The 27,460-nt window shown below is 42.0% G+C and overlaps 1 protein-coding gene across 2 annotated transcripts in view; it reads left to right on the top strand.

The window, feature by feature from the left end:
• Positions 1 to 170: 170 nt before the first annotated feature.
• LOC126425101 (eukaryotic translation initiation factor 5) overlaps positions 171 to 27,460 on the top strand; it is a 113,683-nt gene continuing 86,393 nt past the window's right edge. The window contains exons 1-2 of one of the 2 annotated variants that reach the window (XM_050088023.1): positions 171 to 311; positions 456 to 584. The gene's annotated coding sequence lies outside the window, so the exon portion shown is untranslated. Of the gene's footprint in view, positions 312 to 340; positions 360 to 455; positions 585 to 27,460 lie in introns of those variants that run through there. The other variant, XM_050088024.1, reaches the window with a different exon arrangement.

The raw sequence follows: 27,460 nt of genomic DNA on the forward strand, positions 1-27,460 counted from the left end.
ACTTGCAACCAGAGACTTCGCTACGTAGACACCCGAAGCTGTTTTGTTCTGGGTGCTTTCTGAAATGTTACAGAATTGTTATTTTTTTTAATTACGAAAAGTCTAGATAATTTCAACATCTATGAAACATTTATTTTATATTGTTTAACACGAAAAAATGGCATTTTATTCAAATAGAATTTGTGAGAAACACGTGCTCAAGCACTTTAATCAACTCAGCAGTATCAGAGAATTTATGAACGTGGCCCATCGCGTGCTCGTGTTACCATCTCGAAGTTAGATTGCGTGTTATTTCTGGCTCAACCTGGAAAGTGAGTAGGAAGTGTGTTAGTGGACGTGAACGATTTTAGAAAATAATAGTAATATTTAAATTGGTTATGCCCCGTGCTACGTAGTAGACTGAACCTGAAGCCTTATAGTGTCAGTAGTTACTGATTAAGGTTCTTATTTTGTAGGTGTAGGTGGGTCCTAACGGATTCACCATTTAATCTCGGTACTCGGCTCCGGGTTTGCTTTTTATCGGAGTTTTCTACCGTCCCGCTGGGCGACACCATTTTATATGACTTTATTACCTACATGCGGAGGTAAGTGTCCAAAAAATTCAGTTCTTACCATATTAAAAGACCAGTAATTACTCTTCCTGGAAGAAAGTCTGGAATACTTTTAACATCGGACTAAAACTGAAGTTACTTTAATGTTATGTGCTGTGTAATTTAAAATTTTAATGATGAATATTTACTTTTGGAAAGACTCAAGTAGGTTTTTGGCTTTGGAGTCTTTTTTTTTTTTTTTTTTTTTTTTTTTTTTTTTTTTTTTTTTTTTTTAAAAAAAATGTACTAGGCCCTATTAAGATGCCATATTGATAAGGTTTGATCTGGAAGACTTCTAGATGTGGAGTTGCTAGTAACTAGCTTCAGACTCACTGTTTAGCTGTGTCGTGTGCGTTGAACTCAAAGTGGTGTTGCAGAATTTATTTTTGAGGTTAAAGTGTCGTCACCTGCCACCGCCCTCTCCCTATTCTTGCAATAAATTTCGTTCACATATTAGTTCATCGTAATCTAGTTATTTTTCTTGATAGCTGTGTAGAGTCGTACATAAAGTTCTTCAGTCGCATAATTTACATGTAGAGTTGATTTTAGATGGTACCATGCTGTTCATGATATAGGTATCATAAAACTGATGTACTGTAAGGGGATTCTAAAACTGTGCATCCGTAATCAGTTAGGGCAATAGTTTTAAGATTAGCTCTAGTCTGAAATTTATAATATTTATAAATCGCCCTAACTTAAGTGAAGTTGAAAGTCACTTCATTTAAAATGTTTTTCCCTATATCTTCCTAAGCGATAATTTCACTGGATAAATAAAACTGCTGGCATAACTGCTGATCCAAACGTCATTCTGCTTAAATGTGAGTCTAAATTGGAGTTGGCAGATTTTGCTCAAACTTACTCTATAGATTTCGTGAATTACATGCAGTGTTCACCCACCACGAAGACAAAGTATACGCATAGAAAAACTGAAAAATAAATCTAAAGTCAATGGGGCGTTAGCCCTCAATTGCAGAATCGGTTTGCTGAAACCAGTATTGAAGTTTTTTCTTGGCTGTAATGCTGTGTGGGCGTGATTAACTCTTGGCGCTTCGAAACTAGTTGCACAGCTGGTAGTACGCCTCGCTGCGGAGAAAGCTGTGGCCCAACGTGAAACAGGCGACTTGACACGTTGCTGCTAGCAAAGCAAGTTAGCGGCTTTCGTAAATGCTTGATGCCACTGCCCTTAGAATTTGCCTTTTGTTATTGCAAATCCAGCCACATATGTGTGAACTGGTGCGATGGTCTTCCGTAACTGGCTTGCCTTACCATACTGTCTCCTGCCCAGGCACGAAAATTTCCTATACGGTTAGATCTCATTGTAAAACAGTCAGAATCAAAACTGTACTCCAAAGAAACGTATCGAGAACATGGTTTGTATGCATGTCTTTATTTTCGCTTTGACAGCGATTTAAACTTTCAAAATATATAGTGGAAACAGTGAATTAGCAGCTGTAATTAAGACAACTGAGGAGCATCTACCTCGAACTATTGCAAAATGACGCTGATTACTAAAAAGTTGATGGCTGTTTAGTGAGCTCGCTGAATCCCAAAGTGAAAGACGTTGTGAAAGCCGACCAGCTGCTATAAGTCCGAGCGTGCAGTTCCCTTGACAAGTTGGTTGCCTTTGCTGGGGAGAAATGTTACTTGTTGCATATTTTCAGTGTCTCCGTGCTGGCTTGGTGGCAGAAAAGTATGCCACTGCCTTATTTCGCATAGTTTCACTTCGTTGTCACTTGGAATTCATTTTGCATTATGAAAAGAAGTGTATAATCGTGCCCCTTGCATTGGCCTCCGCAGGTTATTTTATTATTAGGTTTCGTTTCCTCGTGAACTTACCCCTTAATGGAGTTCGTGACTTGTACGGAAATCTTTCAGACGAGGTAATATTTCCACGATTTGGATACCCCAGTGCACGGATCGTGTAGCAAACTACCTACATAAATATGCAAGAAATGGGTATCTTTACAAATTCAAAAATCAGCTGCTTATACAGTCTGCGGTTCTTTTACTCAAAGATTAAAAATTCAAACACACTGCAGCCATTCACCTTGACGGGCCTTCAGAGTGTAATCGATGAAAATATATTCGGAACTTTAGGTGAGCGTAAATAGCGTTAAAAGGGAAGGATTTTGAGTATTGGTAGTGGCTCGGTTAAGGACTTCGTGTGCTGACGGCTGTGGGTTTGATTCTCGTCCGGTGCTGAAAATCTTTTACTTTAAACCCATCGAAATGACTTTGATCATTACTTGTATTCAATTAATTGGTTTAAATGTGCGTAATTTTTTTTATTTCTATTCCTTTTTAACATTTTAATCCATGGATTTTCATTTCTCATTCTTTCTTTTTCCACTTGGAATTTTGTAAATGTGAATTTAATTATATTCATCTGTTATAATATTTAAATATTTGAAAATGCCGATCTGTCGGTTAAAAACAAGACAAAATAATGTATTCATAGTGACTGCAATGGTGTCAAAATGTGTATTTCCTTGCAAGATATAAATTTGTTTTTGGATGGTAAGCCTCCTAAAAAAAGTATAAAACATAACCAAAATTCCTATTTCACTACGAAGGAAATAATGCAGATGAAGATTTAAACGAGAGAAGGGATTGTAAATGAAATTCAAGCAAAATGAAGAATAGGAATTGGTGCAGTAACATGGGCAAAAATAGAATAAAACGAACATTTAAACCAAAATTATACATGACTGATTTAAATCATATGAAACAAAATTTCAAGCGGAAAAAGAATGGTAGGAAGGAAAATGAGAGCAAAGAAAGAGAAAAGTTGATATGATTAAAATGTAACAAAGCAATGGAAATAAATACATAAACCAATTAATTGGATAAAACTGATCAAAGTAATTTTGATAAAAATTTCAAAATAAGATTTGAACACACGACCTTAACGCCAAGGTGTTACCCTACACATTACCTTTTCAATCTCCAGTGTGAAGCAAAACCTCAATTTTTTCATCAGACGAGGGGCTGTAGGGTGGTTACGTCATTGATCGTAAAACTACTTGCGAACTGAAGTCAGTCTTCTAGTGCCAGAGTAGGTATGCAGTAAAACACACACAGCAGCCGGTCATTTCGAAACACCTGCTTCAAATCTTGTGTATAGCCAGTGCAAGCTTTTAAATTAGTTAATTCGGCCAACTGAACATGACAGCGAAATCTGTCACTCTCTTGACACGTTCATATAGTATCAGCGGAAACAGGTCCCGTGGCAGTGAGAACGCACTTTCTCGAAATTTTCGAAGGTGTCTAGCTTTCGTACAGCAGACTCGTGAAAACATTGTGTGGTCGACATACCTAGACGTCCTAAGAAGGGAAACTCCCCATCGCACCCCTCTGATGTAGTGGGAAGTTGGCCCATTGGATAGCCCGTCAAAAACTGAATACAGATCAGATATGAAAACAGGAACTAGATGTAATGAACTGTGGAAAAAAGAAGCAAAATAGAGTGAACGGTCTAAATTTAAGGTGTGCAATATCGAGCAACGTTAATGACAGTTTTGTAGTGGTTGTGTGGTCACGGTGTTAGACTGCGAAGTGGAAGATCCTGGTTCAAATCTCCCTCGTGCACTATTTTTTCACAAAATTACGAACTGTCCGTTCGGTCATTGCCATGTCTGTACTTAGTTTTGTGTGTGTGTGTGTGTGTGTGTGTGTGTCGTGGCATTCTCCGTTTGCAACAGTGACGTGTAACGAAATTGAATTTCTTCGTTGTGACGTAGTTCACACACGTACACACGTTTTTCATTTCTGTGAGAGGATTCTGTGGCATCTCGCCTGCTCACACTATTTATCAAATTTACTTGCGACGATAAGATCTTCCTACCTCATGACTCATCCTGTAATAAATAGTGAACTGTTACAACGAAGGTATTAGTCAAAACGTCTCAACGAAACGCAAGAGGTATGTGCGGTACCTGTGTAGAACAAATAGGTCCCATCATTAAACGTCGCTGTTGCAAACTGACGCCACGACACACACAAATTTTAATATAACAGACATCAATGACTGGTCGGTCATCTCGTAATTTTGTGAAAAAATAATTGGATAAGAGGGAGATTTGGACCTGGATGTCCCTTCTCGCAGGCTTTAACACAGTGATCACACAACCACTACACAACTGTCAATAACGTCACTCGATATTGCACACATTAAATTTGGATAGTGCACTCTTTCTAGTCTGCTTTTTTCCCCACAGTTCAGTGCACTTTCTTCCTGTTTCATGTTTGATTGATCCGTGTTCAGTTTTCGACGAGCTATCCAATAGGCCATATTACCACTAAATCTGAGGGGGGTGCGATGGGGAGTTTCCCCTTAAGTAGTTTCGTGCAAGAAACGACCCATTTGAAGAAACCTTTTAACCTGCCGCATTTTGATTTGTACGGTTGAAATTTCTCTCTGGGAAGTAGATGTCGCTACGTGGAGAAAGCGTAATCTTCCGTTGGCTGGAAAGCCTTCCCCATAGAGGACTCGAAACGTTGAGTAATTGCTTTTTAATTAATATTTCATCAGCTGATAAAAAGCTTGTCGTGAAAATCTGAACTCTTATCTTTTAAGAAGCCGTCCTACGGGCCAGATGCACGTATCGTCTATCTTAAAGCAGCCGCATTTCATAAATTTAGACAATGATTGTCTTGTAATAGACAGAAGGGATGTCGTGGGAAATATAAGCATTGTGTGTTTGTCTTGCAATTGTCTTTGCTAAAAAGACATTTTAGATAAAGTTTGCTGTCCTAATTGAAGAGCTCTTTGGCGAATTAATCGTACTGCATATTATATTCATAACGTCTTCATGTAGAGCATATCCTGGGAAGAAGAGCCAAAGACTGAAGAACGTCGATAATGTGTAGTGCGATCAGTTTACGGATCGAAACAGTTAAAAACCTGAAATCATAGCTGGTGCCAGACGCATAAGATGTTTGCTGAGTTTTGCAGGATCACAGATTACATTTTATAACTTTGTTCTCTAGTCCACATGCTGCCTTTGCCGTAGAAAGAAGGAAAAGCGGTTCTGTAATTGTCACGATTTGCTTTTTTCAGGTCGTACACATTGTTCTGCTGTTGGTGTAGGTCTTTCTACCCAGTTTGTTACAGGCGCGAATAAGTCTTGGGATACCAGTCTAGAAACAATGTGAAATCGTTCAAGAAAAGTCACGGTCGGATAGAGAGAAGTTATGCTTCTCTGTTACGGACCTTGAACTAATAGAAGAGTTAAAGGCGTCCCGGGAACCTGAAATCTATTACATACAGTAATAGAATTAAAAAGTGGTCTAGACAATTTACGTCATGTACTTCACGTTTGCCATCTCTGTGATGTTATAAAAAAAGGCATGTGTTCGCACTGCCTCGTTCTCTTCCGAATGTGCAGGCTTTTGTTTGTACAAAAGTAAGCCACGTATATCCAGTTTTGAAGCCACATAAATCTCTCCACTTTGAGGTCCTGGTGGCACTTAAACAACTTTAGACTGATTTAACAATGCATTGTTTTTCATTTGTTAAAGCCAACTTTATTTTGTACATAAGTGCTGTTTATGCATCTTTTTTTTTATCTAAGCTGTCGATGAAGTTGCTTTAAAGACTGTTTCCTAAACAATTACTCTTGCCGCAATGAATATTAATTCATTTCACAGTAAAAACTGCAGTAAACGTGTAGTTTTATTTACCCGTATTTTAGCCTGTCATTTGCATTTTAAGGTACATGAAGACGTTGTTACAAGCAAAAAGTTGAAAAACCTACAAGAATTAGCAATTTTATTAAGACCACATAAGAATTTCTATCCTCGCCAGTTCTACAAACTTTCTATTATTGAGTTTCTCTCTCCCCCCCCCCCCCCCCCCCCCCCCCCGTAAGATAGAGAGAACTTAAGTAATCCAGAAAACGTCGAAAAAAGTAAATTAAGAGGAGACCGAGCCAACTGCAAGAGTAAAACAGTTACACAATCTGATTTCATTTTTGAGCCACAGGAAGCAGTAGGACTAAGTTGCCGTGTGTTCTGTCACTGCATTGGAAGCGACTGTGTGCTTTGAATGCAATGGTGACGGAGGAACTATAAGGTAAGTGTGTGTACTGGCGGAGAAGCTGCTACATGCGGCGCGTGAATGACTACCTGTGGTCACGTGACCGTTGTAATTCAATAGCCGTGACGTAACTGTGCCGTGTTAACGTGCGTTCGTGCTGGTGTGACGCAAGTGCGGAATAGCGTGCGCTTTCGGAACGCATTTTTTAACCTCGCGTGACGAATATCTGGTATGCTGTGTCTATTAAAATGCGATGTGCGCAAACTTTGCAGGGTTTTTTTGGCGAATACAAAGGCTAGATGATTATTGCACCCAAAACACATGGTATGTAGCGTTTTTTCTATTGCCGTCTGTTATGGGCTGTGAAATTTTTGGATCCGATAGAGTTTGGTAACATGAAAAAAACTTTTAAACCTACACAATACAGGATGGAATGATGGCAACATAATGTGAAGGATAGTTCGCTACTCACCATATAGCGGAGATGTTGAGTCGCAGATAGAAACAACAAAGCCTGTCAAACAAGTTCCAATAAAGGCCTTTATGGCCGAAAGCAAACTTGGACAGTATGTTGTGCCGATATGAGACTAAACATCTCCGCTGTTAGGTGAGTAGTAATCTATGCATTACATAATTTTATCAGACTTCAATCTTAATTGTTGTAAGTACGAGAAATTAGATTGACAAGCGGAAATTCTGTACACCACCTCACACGCACCTCGATACGAAGACGACTTCGTAAACCGTGAAAACTTTTGCGTGTCCAACCGGTGAAAACTTTCTCATGTCCCACGCCTTGAAACAAATAGCTTTGTTTCACGTTGTTAGCCTTTGTAACTCCCAAAACCTAGGTTGTGTGTAAATTTCGTATTCTAAAAGATGCTACTTGGTTGCCACTGGAAATAATGGGTGTAGGTGTCCAGCTAAACTGCAGTATAGTTCTGATCAGTGATCTGGAAGAAAGATTGCTCAGTGCACTGAAAGATTACAGGCGCCTCTGCTCTTAGGAGCTGAGAATACGTCTATCCCAATTCAGTGTGATTCTGCCTGGAGTGGATGCCAGGTTTAGGTATCAGCAAGACTGGGGAAGTCGCCGTGTAGAGGCCACGAGATTTTTCACTAACAGGCTGCAAGAGGCAGGTGTTCCTGAAATGAAATGTGCGAAGCTTGTGGTTGTTTGAAGATCTTGTTCCTGGATTTTTGTCGGCGCCCTTGCCGCGTTTCACCAGTCAGTGGATGTTTCTCAGTAAGACTGAGTGACAAATGTATTTACTGACAAAAACTATTAGGGACAACAGTATTCCCATTGTGTGCAATATCTACATGACGCAATTAGTAGCAATACAGAGCTCTCACAAGCCCAAAATATCAACCTGCAGGAAATATTCTTGTGTGCAGTACTTATCAGTAGGCTGAAAGCGATTGAAAATTAATCTGACTCATCCTTTGGTTTGTTATTCACAATCATCTTTTAACCTCCACAGTATTTCTCTGGACATAAACTATGTAGTCAGCTGGGGATGTGATTTGCTGACATAATGCATTATGTGAGAAAGAACCTACAATAGACCTGCTGGCAGTAGAAATCCCAGAAGTTGTGGACTCATGTCAGATGCCATAAGGTACAAATTGGGAGAAGAGTGGATAAACCCAGGAGGATAAAAAACCTATGTAAGGTGGTGAACATCACTTTGCCTCACACAACGAGAAGATAGTTGTTTTGCAAGTAAGTGCCATAGCTACAGTTTGATATAAATGCAGCACGAGTCTCAAGCACTCACTGCAGCCAAACTGTTGAGTTGGTAGCTGAAAAAGTAATTGTTTTTGGAAATAGTTCTGCAGCGTGAGAAACTAGTAGCAAAGTGTGAAATGTAAATAAAATAAAGTGTAGTTGTGGAACTTGTGTTTCCAAAAGAAACATTGTCAGCTGTGGACCCACAAATAAATTCTTATTCGAAAGTAATCAAGAAAAGCCTGATGGAGGATCTGTAGTCTTAGGTTCCATCTGTATTTGTCATACACAACACATTGGTGCATACCTCAGTGCACCTGTGGAGTAGCCATGGGTGTCGGCCACATACCCGAGGTATGTCCAGGCTCCATAGTGCTACGGTATAGATTATGCCTTAACTAGTCATTACCACACATCCTGACTGACAATGCAGTTAAAGCAGTCCAGGTTTTAACCTTCCTAAGGGAATGCAAACATTATTCCTAGATTTAAACCAGTTGCAGTTTGAAAGGGGACACCTCCTGCCACTTGGTTTGCTGGTGGGGTGGGGGGATGGGATAGTCTGTCTGTCTGTCTGTCTGTCTGTGTGTGTGTGTGTGTGTGTGTGTCAGTCATCACTTACAAATATAACCATGGTGTGGGCCAAACATTAAATAACTTATTTCCATATGTGGAACTAGCATAACAATTATGCAAAATAAAACCAGGAAAGAAACCCAGCTGAAGTTGTACAAAAGAGTAGCCTTATCAACCTTGAGTTATGGAATGGAAACATGGGTAAGAACAAACCACCAAGGAAGTAGAATACAGCCTGAAGAACTAAGATTTCTAAGAAGAGTGCAATGGTTTACAAGAAAAGATCAAAAAAGAAATGAAGATATAAGGAAAGATTTAGGATATTTGATATATAGGTGGGTGCAGTCTGTGTAAGTATAAAGGAAATGCAGTGAAATTACATAAATGAAGGGCTGAAATGGGCCTACCATTTATTTACCATGAAAAATACATTTATCTAAGATGCTGAAAGTGATCCCTTGCAACAGAAATACACAGCTGTGTACAGATTTGTTTCACAGACCTTGAGGTGTCCCAACAAAGTCACATTTTAAATTTTACAAACATGGTGGCCATAAATGTGTTAGCTGACACATTGTTCCTCAGTGAAGACATGGTTGACTCATGTCAGCGATACCTTAGACATGTGGCATGTTTCACATCTTGCTGGAAGTAGTATTGTCTTTCATATTCAGTGAGGTGAGCTCAAAATGTATCAAAAATTTCCATATAGGTGACAATGTTGAGGATAGTGTCAAATATTGATTCAGTGATGTGAGTTCCTGTTACACAGCATGAAACACAGATTTTTCATCATGGAGTGGTTGCTGACACAGTGTTAGGGGTCTCTGGTGTCCATTACCACATGTACTGTGAATTCACATGATCAGAAAAATGAAACCATGTGTCATCAGGCATGATGCAATGGAAATGGTCTAACAAACCATCGTTGATGTTAGTCAATGGGCATGTGCAGTAATCTACATGTTTGTCATCCACCTGTAATTGCTGTATGGCTGTCAGTGTGGCTTCAAATTAACTTTTCAATATCTGCTGGCAACTCCTATTTATATGCACCATTTGGACCAATTTACTTGTGGAATTCCTTGGGCTGTGAATAATTCTTTGGCAAATGCTTGCAATAATTTTTGGTGTGTGAACTGAAGGAAGTCTGTCATTTTATATTTCACACAGATCTAAAGGTGCACCAACTTTTATTCACACTTTGTATTGCTCTCTGCTGGTAGTCCTCTATCTGGATACCTGACCCCCCAGAAATTTCGTGAGTTTCCTTAATTGAACTTGCTTCCACAATTTTCCTTCTTTCAGCTATCTAGAGGTTGCTTTGCAGACTACAAAGAGAAACATCGAACTTCACTGGTCAAGTAAACTGAAATGTTGACAGAAGAATGCTAACAATTGCTCATTGCATAAAACTGCCCTTCGTTGTAACTGTTTATTTCAGAAGCCAAAATATTGCATTTGCATGCAAAAGGGAGGGGCTACTTTTAACTGCGCCACCCTATATAACCTCAACGAAAAGTAAAGGGAAATAGGGAAAATGAAACATGGAGACCATATGGGAGGAGAGACTCGTGGTAAAGGGTCTGTTGTGAATGCACTGGAAGAAGAAATGTAGGAAGACCATCAGAGATTGAGTACTGGGTTACAGGCAGTTCTCTTAATACATAATGGGCTGCTGCTGCTGCTGCATCCTACTAGTACCATACACAACTGAGCAGTCACATACCTTGCAAATATGGCATAGACAAACCATGTAACATGGTGAGATAAGCAATGTGATTCACTGCACCCTTAAAGAAATATGAACCTACCAAGTGGGCTGCAAACATTGCAGCCTAAATGAGGTGGGTTATTTTTCATAAAAATGTGGGTTTCCTTCAATGCAGAAATAAGTTTCTCGCTTATCTGAGAAAGTGTTTCCCCTTCAAGGAAGAGTTGTAAAGACATCGAGCATTCACCCACAGGCCTGATGTTTTCGCACATCTTCACTCAGTTCGTTTACAACTCAGGGTTTAAATGCCTGTACATTAAAATCCTCACACATGTTTTTCATGTCTAGTATGCAACTCTGTTCCTGTGATCACTTAAACACAGATTTTGTGTCGAAATCTGGACAGGTGCTGCAGCACCCATACAAGTTTCCAGTCTTGTTTGTGGTCGCTCTGATCGAGGCTTAATCTGTTGTGCAACCAATTGCAAAGAGCTTGTTCTCACTCAGTAAAATAGATGGTTTTGATGGCGAAGGTTTCTGAAACCTTTCAGTGAATCTCATTGATTTTTCTGCATGGGGTCATTCGCGAGCTCATCAATCTCTTCTTCCATCATGTAAGCGGACTCGTCGGTCATGATTTAGAGGTAACAATAGCAGTGCTATACGTGTGGGGGTAGTGTACAGAGTGGGGAAGAGAGGGCCGCTAGTGATGCCCGGCTAGCCCAGCACAGCTGCAGGCACGGCGTCTGACGTCAACCGATGCAGCGCCACACGGTAGTATCGATCGCTGCAGCCGACGGCACACTTCCACTTCCACTGCACCGCTCCAATATCCCTCGCTGGTGTGGCGTGTCTCAGCGTCGGCCACGCCAGACGTTGTTCCCTTCTTAGTAGTTGCACACTGGGGTACACATCACGGGGGAAGTTTTCTGTCAGTCATATCCAGGGGGTCACAAGCCCTAGAGACTACGCACTGATTTCACAAACTGCCTCCATTCCTTTGTTTTGTGCCCGGTTCCCCCCAAGTGTCTTCAGTCTCCAGGGCTGCCAGTTCTTCCATCCAGTGCTGCCTTAATCGACCAGTGGCGCGTGTAGCTTTCGGTTTCCCCTCATGCTTTCTTAGCCTGTCTTTCCTCTGGCCTACGGGCTACATGCCCTGCCCACTGAATTCTTTTGCTCTTCTGCTTCTATAGTATTATTGGTTATTGCGTCAAGGGGTAGATTACGACATTCCCCTCCCCCCCCCCCCCTTATCCATTCTCTTATCTAGGATTAGTCCTCATATCTTTCTCATTCTTCTAATACTTCTTTCGTTTAGTTTTTCATGCTCCTGGTTTCTGAACTGTACATGACTGCTGGGTATACAACTGTTACACACTACTGGCCATTAAAATTGCTACACCAAGAAGAAATGCAGATGATAAAAGAGTATTCAGTGGACAAATATATTATACTAGAACTAACATGTGATCACATTTTCACGCAATTTGGGTGCATAGATCCTGAGAAATCAGTACCCAGAACAACCACCTCTGGCCGTAATAACGGCCTTGATACGCCTGGCCATTGAGTCAGAGCTTGGATGGCGTGTACAGGTACAGCTGCCCATGCAGCTTCAACACTATACCACAGTTCATCAAAAGTAGTGACTGGCGTATTGTGACGAGCCAGTTGCTCGGCCACCATTGACCAGATACTTTCAATTGCTGAGAGATCTGGGGAATGTGCTGGCCAGAGCAGCAGTCGAACATTTTCTGTAACCAAAAAGTCCCATACAGAACCTACAACATGCGGTCGTGCATTATTCTGCTGAAATGTAGGGTTTCGCAGGGATCGAATGAGGGGTAGAGCCACGGGTCCTAACACATCTGAAATATAACATCCACTGTTCAAAGTGCAGTCAACGCGAACAAGAGGTGACAGACACGTGTATCCAGTGGCACACCATACCATCACGCCAGGTGATATGCCAGTATGGCGATGAAGAATATCCTCTTCCAATGTGCGTACACCGCGATGTCGCCAAACACGGATGCGATCATGATGATGCTGTAAACAGAACCTGGATTCATTCGAAAAAAATGACGTTTTGCCATTCGTGCACCCAGGTTCGTCGTTGAGTACACCATCGCAGGCGCTCCTGTCTGTGATGCAGCGTCAACGGTAACCGCAGCCATGATCTCCGAGCTGATAGTCCATGCTGCTGCAAACGTCATCGAACTGTTCGTGCAGATGGTTGTTGTCTCGCAAACGTCCCCATCTGTTGACACAGGGATCGAGACGTGGCTGCACGATCCGTTACAGCCATGCGGATAAGATGCCTGTCATCTCGACTGCTAGTGATAAGAGGCCGTTGGGATCCAGCACGGCGTTCCGTATTACCCTCTTGAACCCACCGATTCTATATTCTGCTAACAGTCATTGGATCTCGACCAACGCGAGCAGTAGTGTCGAGATACGATAAACCGCAATCGCGATAGGCTACAATCCGCCCTTTATCAAAGTCGGAAACGTGATGGTACGCATTTCTCCTCCTTACACAAGGCATCACAACAACGTTTCACCATGCTACGCCGGTCAACTGCTGTTTGTGTATGAGAAATCGGTTGGAAACTTTCCTCATGTCAGCACGTTGTAGGTGTTGCTACTGGCGCCAACCTTCTGTGAATGCTCTGAAAAGATAATCATTTGCATATCACAGCATCGTCTTCCTGTCAAATTTTGCGTCTGTAGCACGTCATCTTCGTGTGTCGCAATTTTAATGGCCAGTAGTGTAGATTCTTATATTAGTATTAGTTGATATTAATTTCGAGCTGATCGTCTTCCTGAGGGAATACATGGTTTCCATTTCCACTGATATTCTTCCTTGATGTCCATTTTTACGCTGTTTTTGCTGGTGTTGAAAGTGGTGAGCTATCTTAAACTTCATGGCACCTATCGTAAGAAATTCGTGCTGCTCTTTTGTTCCTAATTGGATGAATGCTGTTTTGTCTTGACTCACCTTTAGCCCAGTCTTCTGTGCGTGGTTGTCGATTTTCTGGTACTTTTCTGTAATCTCCTGGCTTGATTCTTGTAGCAGTACATCTACATATGTGGGCAATTGAAACTTTGTATTATTTCACTACACACAAATAAAAACTTCAATGCCCATGAACATCACACAAGTAAAGTTCCATACTCAGTCAGTGGGGATATAAAATTTAAAACTTCCTCCGCAAATATTGGGATAAAAATACAGTCGTCTTCCACATAAGACGAGCATTTCGTTGCTAGCACTTTTTAGTAGAACAGTAATCTTCCTAGATAACTGCTTCGAATCGGTAGCAGAGTTTTAGAACATGCAAAATATTGTACTAAAAGTAGTGAGAGATCTATTGTAAATAGTCATATAACCATTTATTTGCCGCAGTATTACTGTTAAATTATCTGTAATTTGTGTGTGTGATTTGTAAAGGAGTTATGTATCCTACAGATGTGTAAGGTGTTTTTCGTGAAAACATGACATTCACAAAATGGAACAAACTCGCTCTTGACAGTGCGCTCCCGAATATTACAGAAAATCTCTCTTAAAGAAATGAAATACCAAATTTTGGAAAATGTGAAAGTGAAGAAAGAGGGGCTCCCACAGGAAAAGAATTGGCAGCACTGTGAATTGTACCTACATATCACCATGTAGTACTCATTTGCAGATTTTGGTCGACGGATTGCACCACTAATTTAGGACAATGTATCATTACAATGAGACAGTTAATGTTGTTGTTGTCTTCAGTCCCGAGACTGGTTTGATGCAGCTCTCCATGCTACTCCATCCTGTGCAAGCTTCATCTCCCAGTACTTACTGCAGCCTACACCTTCTGAATCTGCTTAGTGTATTGATCTGTTGGTCTCCCTCTACGATTTTTACCCTCCACGCTGCCCTCCAATGCTAAATTTGTGATCCCTTGATGATGCCTCAGAACATGTCTTACTAACCGGTCCCTTCTTTTTGTCAAGTTGTGCAACAAACTCTTCTCCCCAATTCTATTCAATACTTCATTAGTTATGTGATCTACCCATCTAATCTAATTCTTCTGTAGCACCACATTTTGAAAGCTTCTATAGTCTTCTTTTATTCTCTTCTTGTCTAAACTATTTATCGGCCATGTTTCACTTCCATACGTGGCTACACTCCATACAAATACTTTCAGAAACGACTTCCTGACACTTAAATCTATACTCGATGTTAACAAATTTCTCTTCTTCAGAAACGCTTTCCTTGCCATTGCCAGTCTACATTTTATATCCTATCTCCTTCGACCATCATCAGTTACTTTGCTCCCCAAATAGCAAAACTCATTTGCTACTTTAAGTGTCTCATTTCCTAATCTAATTCCCTCAGCATCATCCGACTTAATTCGACTACATTCCATTATCCTCGTTTTGCTTTTGTTGATGTTCATCTTATATCCCCCTTTCAAGACACTGTCCATTCCATTCAACTGCTCTTCAAAGTCCTTTGCTGTCTCTGACAGAATTACAATGTCATCGGCGAACCTCAAAGTTTTTATTTCTTCTCTATGGATTTTAATACCTACTCCGAATTTTTCTTTTGTTTCCTTTACTGCTTGCTCAATATACAGATTGAAGAACATCGGGGAGAGGCTACAACCCTGTCTCACTCCCTTCCCAACCACTGCTTCCCTTTCATGCCCCTCGACTCTCAAAACTGCCATCTGGTTCCTGTACAAATTATAAACAGCCTTTCGGTCCCTGTAGTTTACCCCTGCCACCTTCAGAATTTGAAAGAGTATGCCAGTCATCATTGTCAAAAGCTTTCTCTTTAAGTCTGCAAACGCTAGATACGTAGGTTTACTGGCCTTAAACGCGGCACTTCTAGTTTCTGATGGATTGATTCAGTTACGCGCATTACATGCTTTTTCCGGTATTCCGTAGGTTTTGACAATCCCCCAAATAAGATAGAGGTGGATATACAGACGAGTTGACGCTTACGGTTGATGAAAGAAGGGCAGGGAATTGGAGTGGCGGCAGAAGGCTGTGACGCGGGGCAGGTAGCCCCACGCTGTGACGTAAGCGTTGCGCAACATCCGCGCGCAGCCGGCGGATGCCATTAGCTGAGAGATGGGCCTCTTCCCTCTGCCCCGCGCGACCAGCCGGGCACGCGCCTGCACGAAAATTCCCGTTCTCTAACCACCGGTTCTAGGCTGTTCTGTTAAATTACCGAGCGGGTTTTTCGCAGTCGCTACGTTATTCAGGCACAGTACGTCCACCGTGCTGTTGACGTTAAATAGTTTCCTTTGGCTTGGCGGTGACCCAACAACGTAGGCTTCCGAAATTAGTTGAGGGTGCTCGTGATGTCATTGTATTGAAACCATTTCGATTAGCTGATAAGTGACTCCACCCTTCTGCTGAACACTTATGGAGTACAGTTAAATTATGGGTACTGGCAAAATAACCAATAACCCATCTGGCTGATAATGCAAATTTATTACTATTGCGTGGTTTGAAATAGCTCGATCGTATGGTGCATGAATGAGACCTGTCCACGTGGCAAATTCGGAATAAAGTAGAGAATGAACGTTGCTTATTTGGGGCAAGAACCAGACAACGTGTATGGGCTTTGCCTTGTTATTGCACCAAACAGTAAACAGTAATCATATTCTGGTATGTGATAGTAGTATCATATAATGCAGGTATTTCTGCAGTGTCATATGTGGGTATTTATTTCATCAAATTTAGCTTAGCAAATTAGGAACTGTTTCCAGATTCAGGAAGAGTTACTTCTACATGTACAGTGAGATATGTGAGGAAAAGGCCAAGTGAAATGATAAATTGTTTGCACAATATAAAGTCCAGTTCTTTAAAAATAAATATCTTAAGCATTATTTCATTATTTAATAATCTATTAGTGTCTTAGTGGACTAAATAAAAGTTGGGAAAAGACCAGTTAAATTTTTCCAGTTCGTGGACAATTGTTTTACTTGAATGTATGCAAATGAGTTGTCTCGTTATTGCACCAGTGCCTTCAATCTGCCTTCATTAGTGGTGAAATCTTTCGGAGCAGTTAGTACAATCTTTCAAACTATTTATTAAGATTTCACGTGGCCAAATGTATAGCACTATCACAGTACTTTAGTGTTGAGGATTTCAGAGAAATTAGGGTAGCTGTAACACTATATATATAATATGGAGGTAAGGACTTGCTCTGTTTCAGCTGTAAATGAGAAAAAATGTAAGTTGCTCCACTTCAGTGTACACTGACAAAACTCACCTATTCACTCTGCCACGTGACTTAGACATTTGTTTCAAACCTTAACACAGCCGAGATAAGTGTATGCACTGTCTATTTGGGGCTAATAAGATGATGGTTAACCTTTGCAGAATAGTGCCATATAATACTTACTGTTGTCACTATGTTGTACATGCACTTCTCGTGCTCAAAAGAATGCATCCAACTCCCTACCAATACCCACAACACTTCCCCAGCCCCTGCACAAGTTAATCAGCCCAGTGCTGTACTGTTTTGGTGTTGGCTGTAATTTGAGGTAGAAGACAGTACATATCAGGAGCATCCTGACCCAGTACCATTTTTCTTGAAGTATCAACAATTCCACTATTAAAAAATTAGCGCGGCCTCCCTAACACAGATAAGATATGCTCATGTACATACATACAAGAATTAATCATAAGTGTTCCCAAAGTGTGTGGATATGAAAGTGTGCATTTGCTCCTCCCTCTCCCCCCCCCTGCCCCCCCCTCCCCCCCTCCCCACACACACAGACACACACACACACACACACACACACACACACACACACACACACACACACACACACACACACACACACACACACACACACAAACCACTAGTCAGTCATATAATTCATACTGACGAGATCTGACTGTTTATAGTGAAAAGTGGACTATGAAAGTGTGTCTTTGTCGAAGTAGACTATAGTCTGTTCAGCTTTTGCTGCTGTTAGTATTAAGAATGGGTTGGGTGATGGAAACAGATAATAGCACAAAAATGGATGGATTATGAACTGGATTCTAAAGAAGATATCAGGTCTATATTTAGTTACAAAATACTGGCCTGTCCTACCTTCACAACATGGAGATGTGATCCCACAAGCCATTGGATATTAAAGGGCCATAGAGTAGTATTTCATAAATTGTGTACCCATTTCTAGTCCTCAGATGACAGTGCCATCTGTGGTGAAATGAAGAAAATGCATCAGACAAATGGGAAGTATATTTTTCTGTATAATTGTGTTCTACAATAAAAATGGGTTCTCATTGAAGATTTGTTTACCACACAGGGATAGGGTGGTGGGTAGTGTGTGGTATCATTGGATGTCCTCAAAGACAAATTGTAACTTTTTTGAACTGATATGTAGTTGTCGAGCTATTTTAATGGTTTCAGTTCAAATAAACATCCTGTATAATCATTGTGTTATCTGTTACCAAGAGTGTCGGAAGACAAATTTCTTCTGTAACACGTTTCGCCACTGATTTCCAAACCACACACTAATATGGGATTGACAATAACAGAAAGAAAAATTTGAGTGACCTCAGGAGACTCAGCAGTCAGAAATTGTTCCTAAAAGTGGGCCCGCATCTCGTGGTCGTGCGGTAGCGTTCTCGCTTCCCACGCCCGGGTTCCCGGGTTCGATTCCCGGCGGGGTCAGGGATTTTCTCTGCCTCGTGATGGCTGGGTGTTGTGTGCTGTCCTTAGGTTAGTTAGGTTTAAGTAGTTCTAAGTTCTAGGGGACTGATGACCATAGATGTTAAGTCCCATAGTGCTCAGAGCCATTTGAACCATTTTTTTTGTTCCTAAAAGTCTATGAGGTAATTCAAGCACAAGCACAATACATGTGAAGCCATCAAGAAACAACTTCAACAATTCATACTCATCTGAACATTTTGTCACATATATTAGATTGTGTTGGATAGTTGATGAGCAAAAGGACTACGGAAAGTTAATTTGCTGGAGCTGGGAAACTGTTAATATGTAAACAAAATCAGTGGAGTATTCTACTCACTCCTTATCAATTATCTTCAGCTGCTAGTGACTACTACTGTTCATGTTTTTAAAGTTTGAAATATTCTTGGTCTGAAACCAGGATTACAAGCACACTGGAAATTCTTTGTCGCCGCCGTTATCACGCGTGCCCCATGGGGTTTGTTTTTCTTGTAATTTTAGTCTGTCACCCGAACCTACCATGAGATGACGGAGACAAATTCGTGAAGAAAAATCATAATACGATGTGTGATTCCTGACGCCTGCCTGTGAAGTCATAGGGGGTGCCATAATTTCCTCAATGGTTGTAGCAGCACCTAACTTTTAGAAAGTGGCGGTCTTAGTCCACGAAAATGCCTCGCGCTTGTGTGGCACGCCTCGTGTGAATGCCAAAGAAAAAATAATATAGCCAAGGAAACCACTTGATACAGCTTAGCAGAAGAAAACGTTGCATTTGTTTACTGGCGCCTAATATTTACCAACTAGGATGCAGAGAAATTACGCGGCATCTGTTCATAGACCAGAAAAGACAAGTAGGCTTGGAAAAAAGATGCTGAACATTGGCATGAGAGGAGGAGAAGGAAAAGTAATTAGAAATTAAGTATATAATAAAGTAAAGCAGCATTTTATTGGCTCGTTATACGATCGCGAGAATAAAGGAATATTCGGTGTGGAGCTAATACCGACAGACGGCGCAAGATTGCGGTACTTTCGAAATCTGCGTAGAGGGGTCTGGACACAATTTTCCTTATGGAGGCACCATTCTGGGGCTAAAGCAGACAACATAGCGCCTTTTTGCTAGTTCTGAATTGAAAATCGCATTGTTAAGTTCGTAGATTGGTCATAGACATCAGACCAAGCTGATTTTGTAGTTCCGGGAAGTCTCAAACCTCCACATTTCACGTAGTTTACCATAACCATAGACTCCATCGAGGTGTGGCTTTCACGTCATGATATATAGTACAGCATTGGGACAGCGTTGTAAATAGGATACACATTGCTAGTGCAGCTTTTATGTTGAGAAATTTGTTCATGATTAGTAAAGCAGAAAACTTAAGAGTTGATTACTTTCAGAGATATTATTAATGAACTTCGGCTGTAAAGTTTTAAATTTGTATCCTTACAATCTTCAGAGTGAAAAATGTATTTCAACAACACTGGAACTGTCACTTAAAAATTTAGAAAATCAGTAACAATGCAGGACTTCTTTAGTGATGCAATTTCCTCTACAGAAAATTCAATTACAGCCGTAATTATAAAATTAATCACTTCTGACACAAGATGTAATGTAAGGTTGGTTTCCACTGGTCTCTTGTACATTTTTGTCATCACTTTACTCTCTGATTATTTTCTGTTGGAAACCTGAATAGCCTTATCCCTTTGTTATAATTCGGTGCCAGCGGCTGATTTCGAAGTTTGACACCAGAAATTTGCCCCTTGACGAAGCTATAAAGAAAGAAAATAGCTACGCAAAGTGTCACGAAAGTGACCAGATCTTTCCCGTATAGATAGACTCGAACCGAGCCCGAGGCTTGGCGTGAACTGCTCGAGCTGTGCTGTCGTCAGCAGAGGAAGCCGTGGCGCCTCGGCAGGAGGAAAGAGTGCGCATGCGCAGCGTTGCCGCCCGTACCGCGCGGACAGGAATGCGGCGCGGGCGTCAGTCGGCCGTATCTACTGTCATGGCCACGGTCCACTGAAAGCCAGAAGGTAGCGGAAACCACACGTGGAAGGGAAGTACTAGTCACAGGGATGTAGGCTGACACCCCCTCTTTTGAAGGCGATACCCTTCCGGAAAAGTTAAGATTTATCGTTGTGAGGTGAAACCCTGCATCCCACCTCCCATGCACTGCTTCAGGGGTCTCCGTTTTGGTCTCACATATTACTGATGTGACGAGACTCCTCCTTGCATCTACTGCGGCAGCCGCCCTCTGCATATGGGAAGTCCTTGCACCCCACTGCCCAAGTGCCTTAACTTTTCTGGTCCACATTCTCCTCGTGCGCCATTGGCGAGACAGTGTAGTTATTTCAGCTTTGAAATTGAGTAAACTGCCTCCTCAAATGGACATCTGTCGTCCATTGATTTTTGCAGAGGTCGTTCTACTGCAGATACTGTAGCCTACTTGGAATCTATCCGAACAGCTTTTGCCCAGTGTCAGCAACTTGCTGCAGTCTTCTTTGATGTACATCAAGCTTATGATACGACATGGCACCACGTTGTTCTTGCCACCTTACACGACTGGGGCCTCCGTGGCCCGCTCCCGATTTTTATCCGAAACATAGTTTTGTGTAGCACATTCCAGGTACAGGTTGGCCTCTCCTGTAGCACCTAGCACCTCCTATCTGGAGGAGAACGTTTCTGGAGGGTTTTTGTGTCCCCTGTTTAGTGGCGATCGGTGATCTGGTGGCAGGTGCAGGACCTACGTGTCTCCCCCTCTTGTGCATTTATTTTAATTTGTCCACGATGAACATTGCAAACGCAGACTGCAGGGAGCAACATAAGGCGCACAATTTTGGACTCTCGCTCATTGCTACCAGTTTCCGGCTTCTAAGAACTGCTTCAGATATTCCTTTACCATACAGTGCATCGCAATCCAGAACAGTAGCTTGATGGTCAGTCCTTGATGGGGCGGATTCCCATCGTTCTTGTGACTGATGTTTGATGCCCAGTGTACACGGCTTCCCCGTCTTCGTCTAAAGCAGACAGCAGACATGTTGGTCTCCTCTCAACACTCTACGATTCTTGAGCGATACCAGCTGGGGTGCAGACCACTCTACTCAGCTGCAGCTCTACAACTCAGTGGTCCAATCCCATCTAGATTGAGAGTCTTGCATACTGCTGAGCATAACCTTCGATGTTACAGATGCTGGACCCAGTACACAATTGTAGGGTATGACTGGCGACTGGAAACTTTCAGACTCTCTCCATTATAAGCCTCGTAGTGGAGGCCGTTGCATGTTCTGCAGCGACAATTGATCACTCATGTATTGAGTATCTGCTGCTCCATGGAGTACTTGAACTTCCGTCTCTTCTTTCGAGGTACAGAGATCTGCCTCCCACAACAGTGGCCCAGGTCAGGAGGTCCCATTTGCATCTGGTCGCTATCTCTACAACCTCTTCTCCAGGCCCGCTCATGTACATCTCCGTGGTGCATCCCCTGTACACAGCTCTGTGTTGACTTGTCAAGGTGAAAGACAGTTCCACATTAGGCCCTCTGCCACCAAATCTTCTCCATTCTCGACGTGTTTCGTGGTTAAGTAGTAGTCCATACTTATGGTTCGCTCGTTGTTGGTCAGACTGGCCTTGCTTACGTTCAAGAGGGATGTAATGAACTCTACCCTTTGTCAGATGGCTGCAGTACTTTCACTGCGGAGACGGTAGCCACTTCTCGTGTCGCGATGATATTCGACCGTGTATATTAAATAAGTTAAAAAAAGCTTTTTAACCTCGGAAGAACGGCACAGCTTAGCTCCTGAGAGAATTATCTCAGGGGAAACAAAGTTAAAGGAGAAGAATTGAAATTAACTCATTTTTCCAATGATTTTGCTTCCTTTACTGTTTGTTCACAAGGATACTGCGCCCTATCAGAGATTTCGTCCAAATTTACAGTAGTGGCCAGAAGTGACACAAGTGTGAGCTCCATATGGCTAAAAGTTTACGAAAAATACCATTTTTGGCTCGGGCCAGACGTTACACGAGCCATGTGGTTGGCGCAGAAGAAAGAGCGCAGCAGTGTTTTCTAGGCCCGCACAGTCGGACCTGCTCCACGCCATCGATTCCTGCTGTAATCGAGGAATCTAGATCTGATGATCTTACCTATGAAAACGGGTCATCACAAAAAGTTAACTCCAATGCGATCTCGGCTCTGTTTATTAAATAAGTTACAATAATAGATCGCTGTTTTTCTTAGAACAACGTTCCAAAAAATTTTAAAACTGATTGTTTTTACAAATGACGTGACAGGGCCGTTGCGTTTTTCACTTCGTGGGGAAGTGAGTCTCATTGTGGTGTGAGTCAAGGGGATGAAAGTGCTCAGGGAGGCGAGTGGAGAGAGATGGGTGCGGCAGCTGGTTTGTGGGGAGGAAGAGCCTAACAGCAACAAATGAGGCTGAGTACTTGACACGGAGAGAAATCTAAACAGGCTGAGCATCAGCCGCACGACACTTGCGTACGTCAGTATACATACTTCTAGTAGGGGAGGGCATACCTACGTGTAGGCTGGCAATATCCTGCGTAATCTAGAGGAGTTGAGGGCAATTCCAAACCTAAGTACACGTGTGGGACCATTCCTTGACCGCGCTGAGGACAGTTCTAGAGCGCCTACAAACAAATATCGTGATGATATTTTAAGCAGAATATGCAATTTCGATGTCGAATTTACGAAACTGCAAAAAATTCGAGCTTAGATAGACGAGGGGGGGGGGGTGCGCTAAGGAGGGGGGCAGTGGGATGGGCAGAGCGCCAGGGCTGCAGTGCGACCGGGCAGTATATTTAGCGCTGGCCCTACTTGGCTCCGGCTGCAGCGGCATAGCTTCTCAGCCAGACTGTTGCTTGCACCGGCCTGTCGTCGCTGGGAACTGCTGGTGCTTGCGCAGGCATTCGCAAATTTCCTCGCGTCGCAACAGATCGACCGTGCTGGTTGTCAGAAAACTGTTGGCTTTCGAGGACTTTCTGCTTGTTACGAAAAACGAGCGGGTCGCGGCTGACTTGCCAGCGGACCTGCCATCTCTTTTAGGCAACACTTGGACGAATGTGGCTAAAGTTTTAAAGTTCTGTGCCCTGTCAAATGTTTTTACAAAGATTTTAGGGAGAGGATTTTAATTTGCTCACTGTGTGACAAGCTCGCCCATATTTTATGTAAGTGGCCAGCCAATAACAATTTCCTGTGGCATTCTTGTTGCTATGTTTCCCCTTTCCTTAGGTTTTACTTTCTTCCATGAACCATAGACCTTGCCGTTGGTGGGGAGGCTTGCGTGCCTCAGCGATACAGATAGCCGTACCGTAGGTGCAACCACAACGGAGGGGTATCTGTTGAGAGGCCAGACAAACGTGTGGTTCCTGAAGAGGGGCAGCAGCCTTTTCAGTAGTTGCAAGGGCAACAGTCTGGATGATTGACTGATCTGGCCTTGTAACAATAACCAAAACGGCCTTGCTGTGCTGGTACTGCGAACGGCTGAAAGCAAGGGGAAACTACAGCCGTAATTTTTCCCGAGGGCATGCAGCTTTACTGTATGATTACATGATGATGGCGTCCTCTTGGGTAAAATATTCCGGAGGTAAAATAGTCCCCCGTTCGGATCTCCGGGCGGGGACTACTCAAGAGGATGTCGTTATCAGGAGAAAGAAAACTGGCGTTCTACGGATCGGAGCGTGGAATGTCAGATCCCTTAATCAGGCAGGTAGGTTAGAAAATTAAAAAGGGAAATGGATAGGTTGAAGTTAGATATAGTGGGAATTAGTGAAGTTCGGTGGCAGGAGGAACAAGACTTCTGGTCAGGTGACTACAGGGTTATAAACACAAAATCAAATAGGGGGAATGCAGGAGTAGGTTTAATAATGAATAGAAAAATAGGAATGCGGGTAAGCTACTACAAGCAGCATAGTGAACGCATTATTGTGGCCAAGATAGATACGAAGCCCACGCCTACTACAGTAGTACAAGTTTATATGCCAACTAGCTCTGCAGATGACGAAGAAATTGAAGAAATGTATGATGAAATAAAAGAAATTATTCAGATTGTGAAGGGAGACGAAAATTTAATAGTCATGGGTGACTGGAATTAGACTGTAGGAAAAGGGAGAGAAGGAAACATAGTAGGTGAATATGGATTGGGCGACAGAAATGAAAGAGGAAGCCGCCTGGTCGAATTTTGCACAGAGCACAACATAATCATAACTAACACTTGGTTTAAGAATCATGAAAGAAGGTTGTATACATGGAAGAACCCTGGAGATACTAAAAGGTATCAGATAGATTATATAATGGTAAGACAGAGATTTAGGAACCAGGTTTTAAATTGTAAGACATTTCCAGGGGCAGATGTGGACTCTGACCACAATCTATTGGTTATGACCTGTAGATTAAAACTGAAGAAACTGCAAAAAGGTGGGAATTTAAGGAGATGGGACCTGGATAAACTAAAAGAACCAGAGGTTGTACAGAGATTCAGGGAGAGCATAAGGGAGCAATTGACAGGAATGGGGGAAATAAATACAGTAGAAGAAGAATGGGTAGCTTTGAGGGATGAAGTAGTGAAGGCAGCAGAGGATCAAGTAGGTAAAAAGACGAGGGCTAGTAGAAATCCTTGGGTAACAGAAGAAATATTGAATTTAATTGATGAAAGGAGAAAATATAAAAATGCAGTAAATGAAACAGGCAAAAAGGAATACAAACGTCTCAAAAATGAGATTGACAGGAAGTGCAAAATGGCTAAGCAGGGATGGTAGGACAAATGTAAGGATGTAGAGGCCTATCTCACTAGGGGTAAGATAGATACCGCCTACAGGAAAATTAAAGAGATCTTTGGAGATAAGAGAACGACTTGTATGAATATCAAGAGCTCAGATGGAAACCCAGTTCTAAGCAAAGAAGGGAAAGCAGAAAGGTGGAAGGAGTATATAGAGGGTCTATACAAGGGCGATGTACTTGAGAACAATATTATGGAAATGGAAGAGGATGTAGATGAAGATGAAATGGGAGATACGATACTGCGTGAAGAGTTTGACAGAGCACTGAAAGACCTGAGTCGAAACAAGGCTCCCGGAGTAGACAATATTCCATTGGAACTACTGACGGCCGTGGGAGAGCCAGTCCTGACAAAACTCCACCATCTGGTGAGCAAGATGTATGAAACAGGCGAAATACCCTCAGACTTCAAGAAGAATATAATAATTCCAATCCCAAAGAAAGCAGGTGTTGACAGATGTGAAAATTACCGAACTATCAGCTTAATAAGTCACAGCTGCAAAATACTAACACGAATTCTTTACAGACGAATGGAAAAACTAGTAGAAGCCGACCTCGGGGAAGATCAGTTTGGATTCCGTAGAAACACTGGAACACGTGAGGCAATACTGACCTTACGACTTATCTTAGAAGAAAGATTAAGGAAAGGCAAACCTACGTTTCTAGCATTTGTAGACTTAGAGAAAGCTTTTGACAATGTTGACTGGAATACTCTCTTTCAAATTCTAAAGGTGGCAGGGGTAAAATACAGGGAGCGAAAGGCTATTTACAATTTGTACAGAAACCAGATGGCAGTTATAAGAGTCGAGGGACATGAAAGGGAAGCAGTGGTTGGGAAGGGAGTAAGACAGGGTTGTAGCCTCTCCCCGATGTTGTTCAATCTGTATATTGAGCAAGCAGTGAAGGAAACAAAAGAAAAATTCGGAGTAGGTATTAAAATTCATGGAGATGAAATAAAAACTTTGAGGTTCGCCGATGACATTGTAATTCTGTCAGGGACAGCAAAGGACTTGGACGAGCAGTTGAATGGAATGGACAGTGTCCTGAAAGGAGGATATAAGATGAACATCAACACAAGCAAAACAAGGATAATGGAATGTAGTCTAATTAAGTCGGGTGATGCTGAGGGGATTAGATTAGGAAATGAAGCACTTAAAGTAGTAAAGGAGTTTTGCTATTTGGGGAGCAAAATAACTGATGATGGTCGAAGTAGAGAGGATATAAAATGTAGGCTGGCATTGGCAAGGAAAGCGTTTCTGAAGAAGAGAAATTTGTTAACATCCAGTATTGATTTAAGTGTCAGGAAGTCATTTCTGAAAGTATTCGTATGGAGTGTAGCCATGTATGGAAGTGAAACATGGACGATAAATGGTTTGGACAAGAAGAGAATAGAAGCTTTCGAAATGTGGTGCTACAGAAGAATGCTGAAGATTAGATGGGTGGATCACATAACTAATGAGGAAGTATTGAGTAGGATTGGGGAGAAGAGAAGTTTGTGGCACAACTTGACCAGAAGATGGGATCGGCTGGTAGGACATGTTCTGAGGCATCAAGGGATCACCAATTTAGTATTGGAGGGCAGCGTGGAGGGTAAAAATCGTATAGGGAGACCAAGAGATGAATACACTAAGCAGATTCAGAAGGATGTAGGTTGCAGTAGGTACTGGGAGATAAAAAGCTTGCACAGGATAGAGTAGCATGGAGAGCTGCATCAAACCAGTCTCAGGACTGAAGACCACAACAACAACAGGTAGCATTTTCCTGCTTTGAGTGTGTGCTTTAGTTTTCTTAGGTCTGTCCACATTCGTTCCTTTTCATGTGTGTCAGGGCGCTGATGACCTCGATGTTGAGCGCCCATAAGCCCCAACACACCACCACCACCACGAAAAACGAAGAAACGTGATGAGCAAAGAGTGGTTAAAGAAAGGAAAATACTCTTCCCACATTAACTATTCGCCGCAGAAACGCTACGAAAAGTCTCACAGTATCATTATTTCTCACGTTTAAACATGAGTGCTTTACAATAGCTGTAGAGAAAGTAATTTAACAAAGCCAAAATCAGTGACGAACGCTTGTCTTAGCACAGGCGCTGAAGCATACACGCGCTCGAAATTTCGGGCAAGCATGCATAATCGAAATGAGATCAAACGCCAGGCAGCTGTACAGTCATGAAGCATGCGCAAATTTATCCCACACACTCGAGCATGCTTTAGCAAGCACGTTTAAACATGCGTGCTTTTTGCAGTTGTGTGTAGTCACTTCCACGAAAAGTTGTAAAACGGGACGAACCCACTTTTTATTAAAACTGCAAGGCAAATCTTACTTGATCA

This window comes from Schistocerca serialis, chromosome 10, assembly GCF_023864345.2.
Source record: "Schistocerca serialis cubense isolate TAMUIC-IGC-003099 chromosome 10, iqSchSeri2.2, whole genome shotgun sequence".
Lineage (NCBI taxonomy): Eukaryota > Metazoa > Arthropoda > Insecta > Orthoptera > Acrididae > Schistocerca > Schistocerca serialis.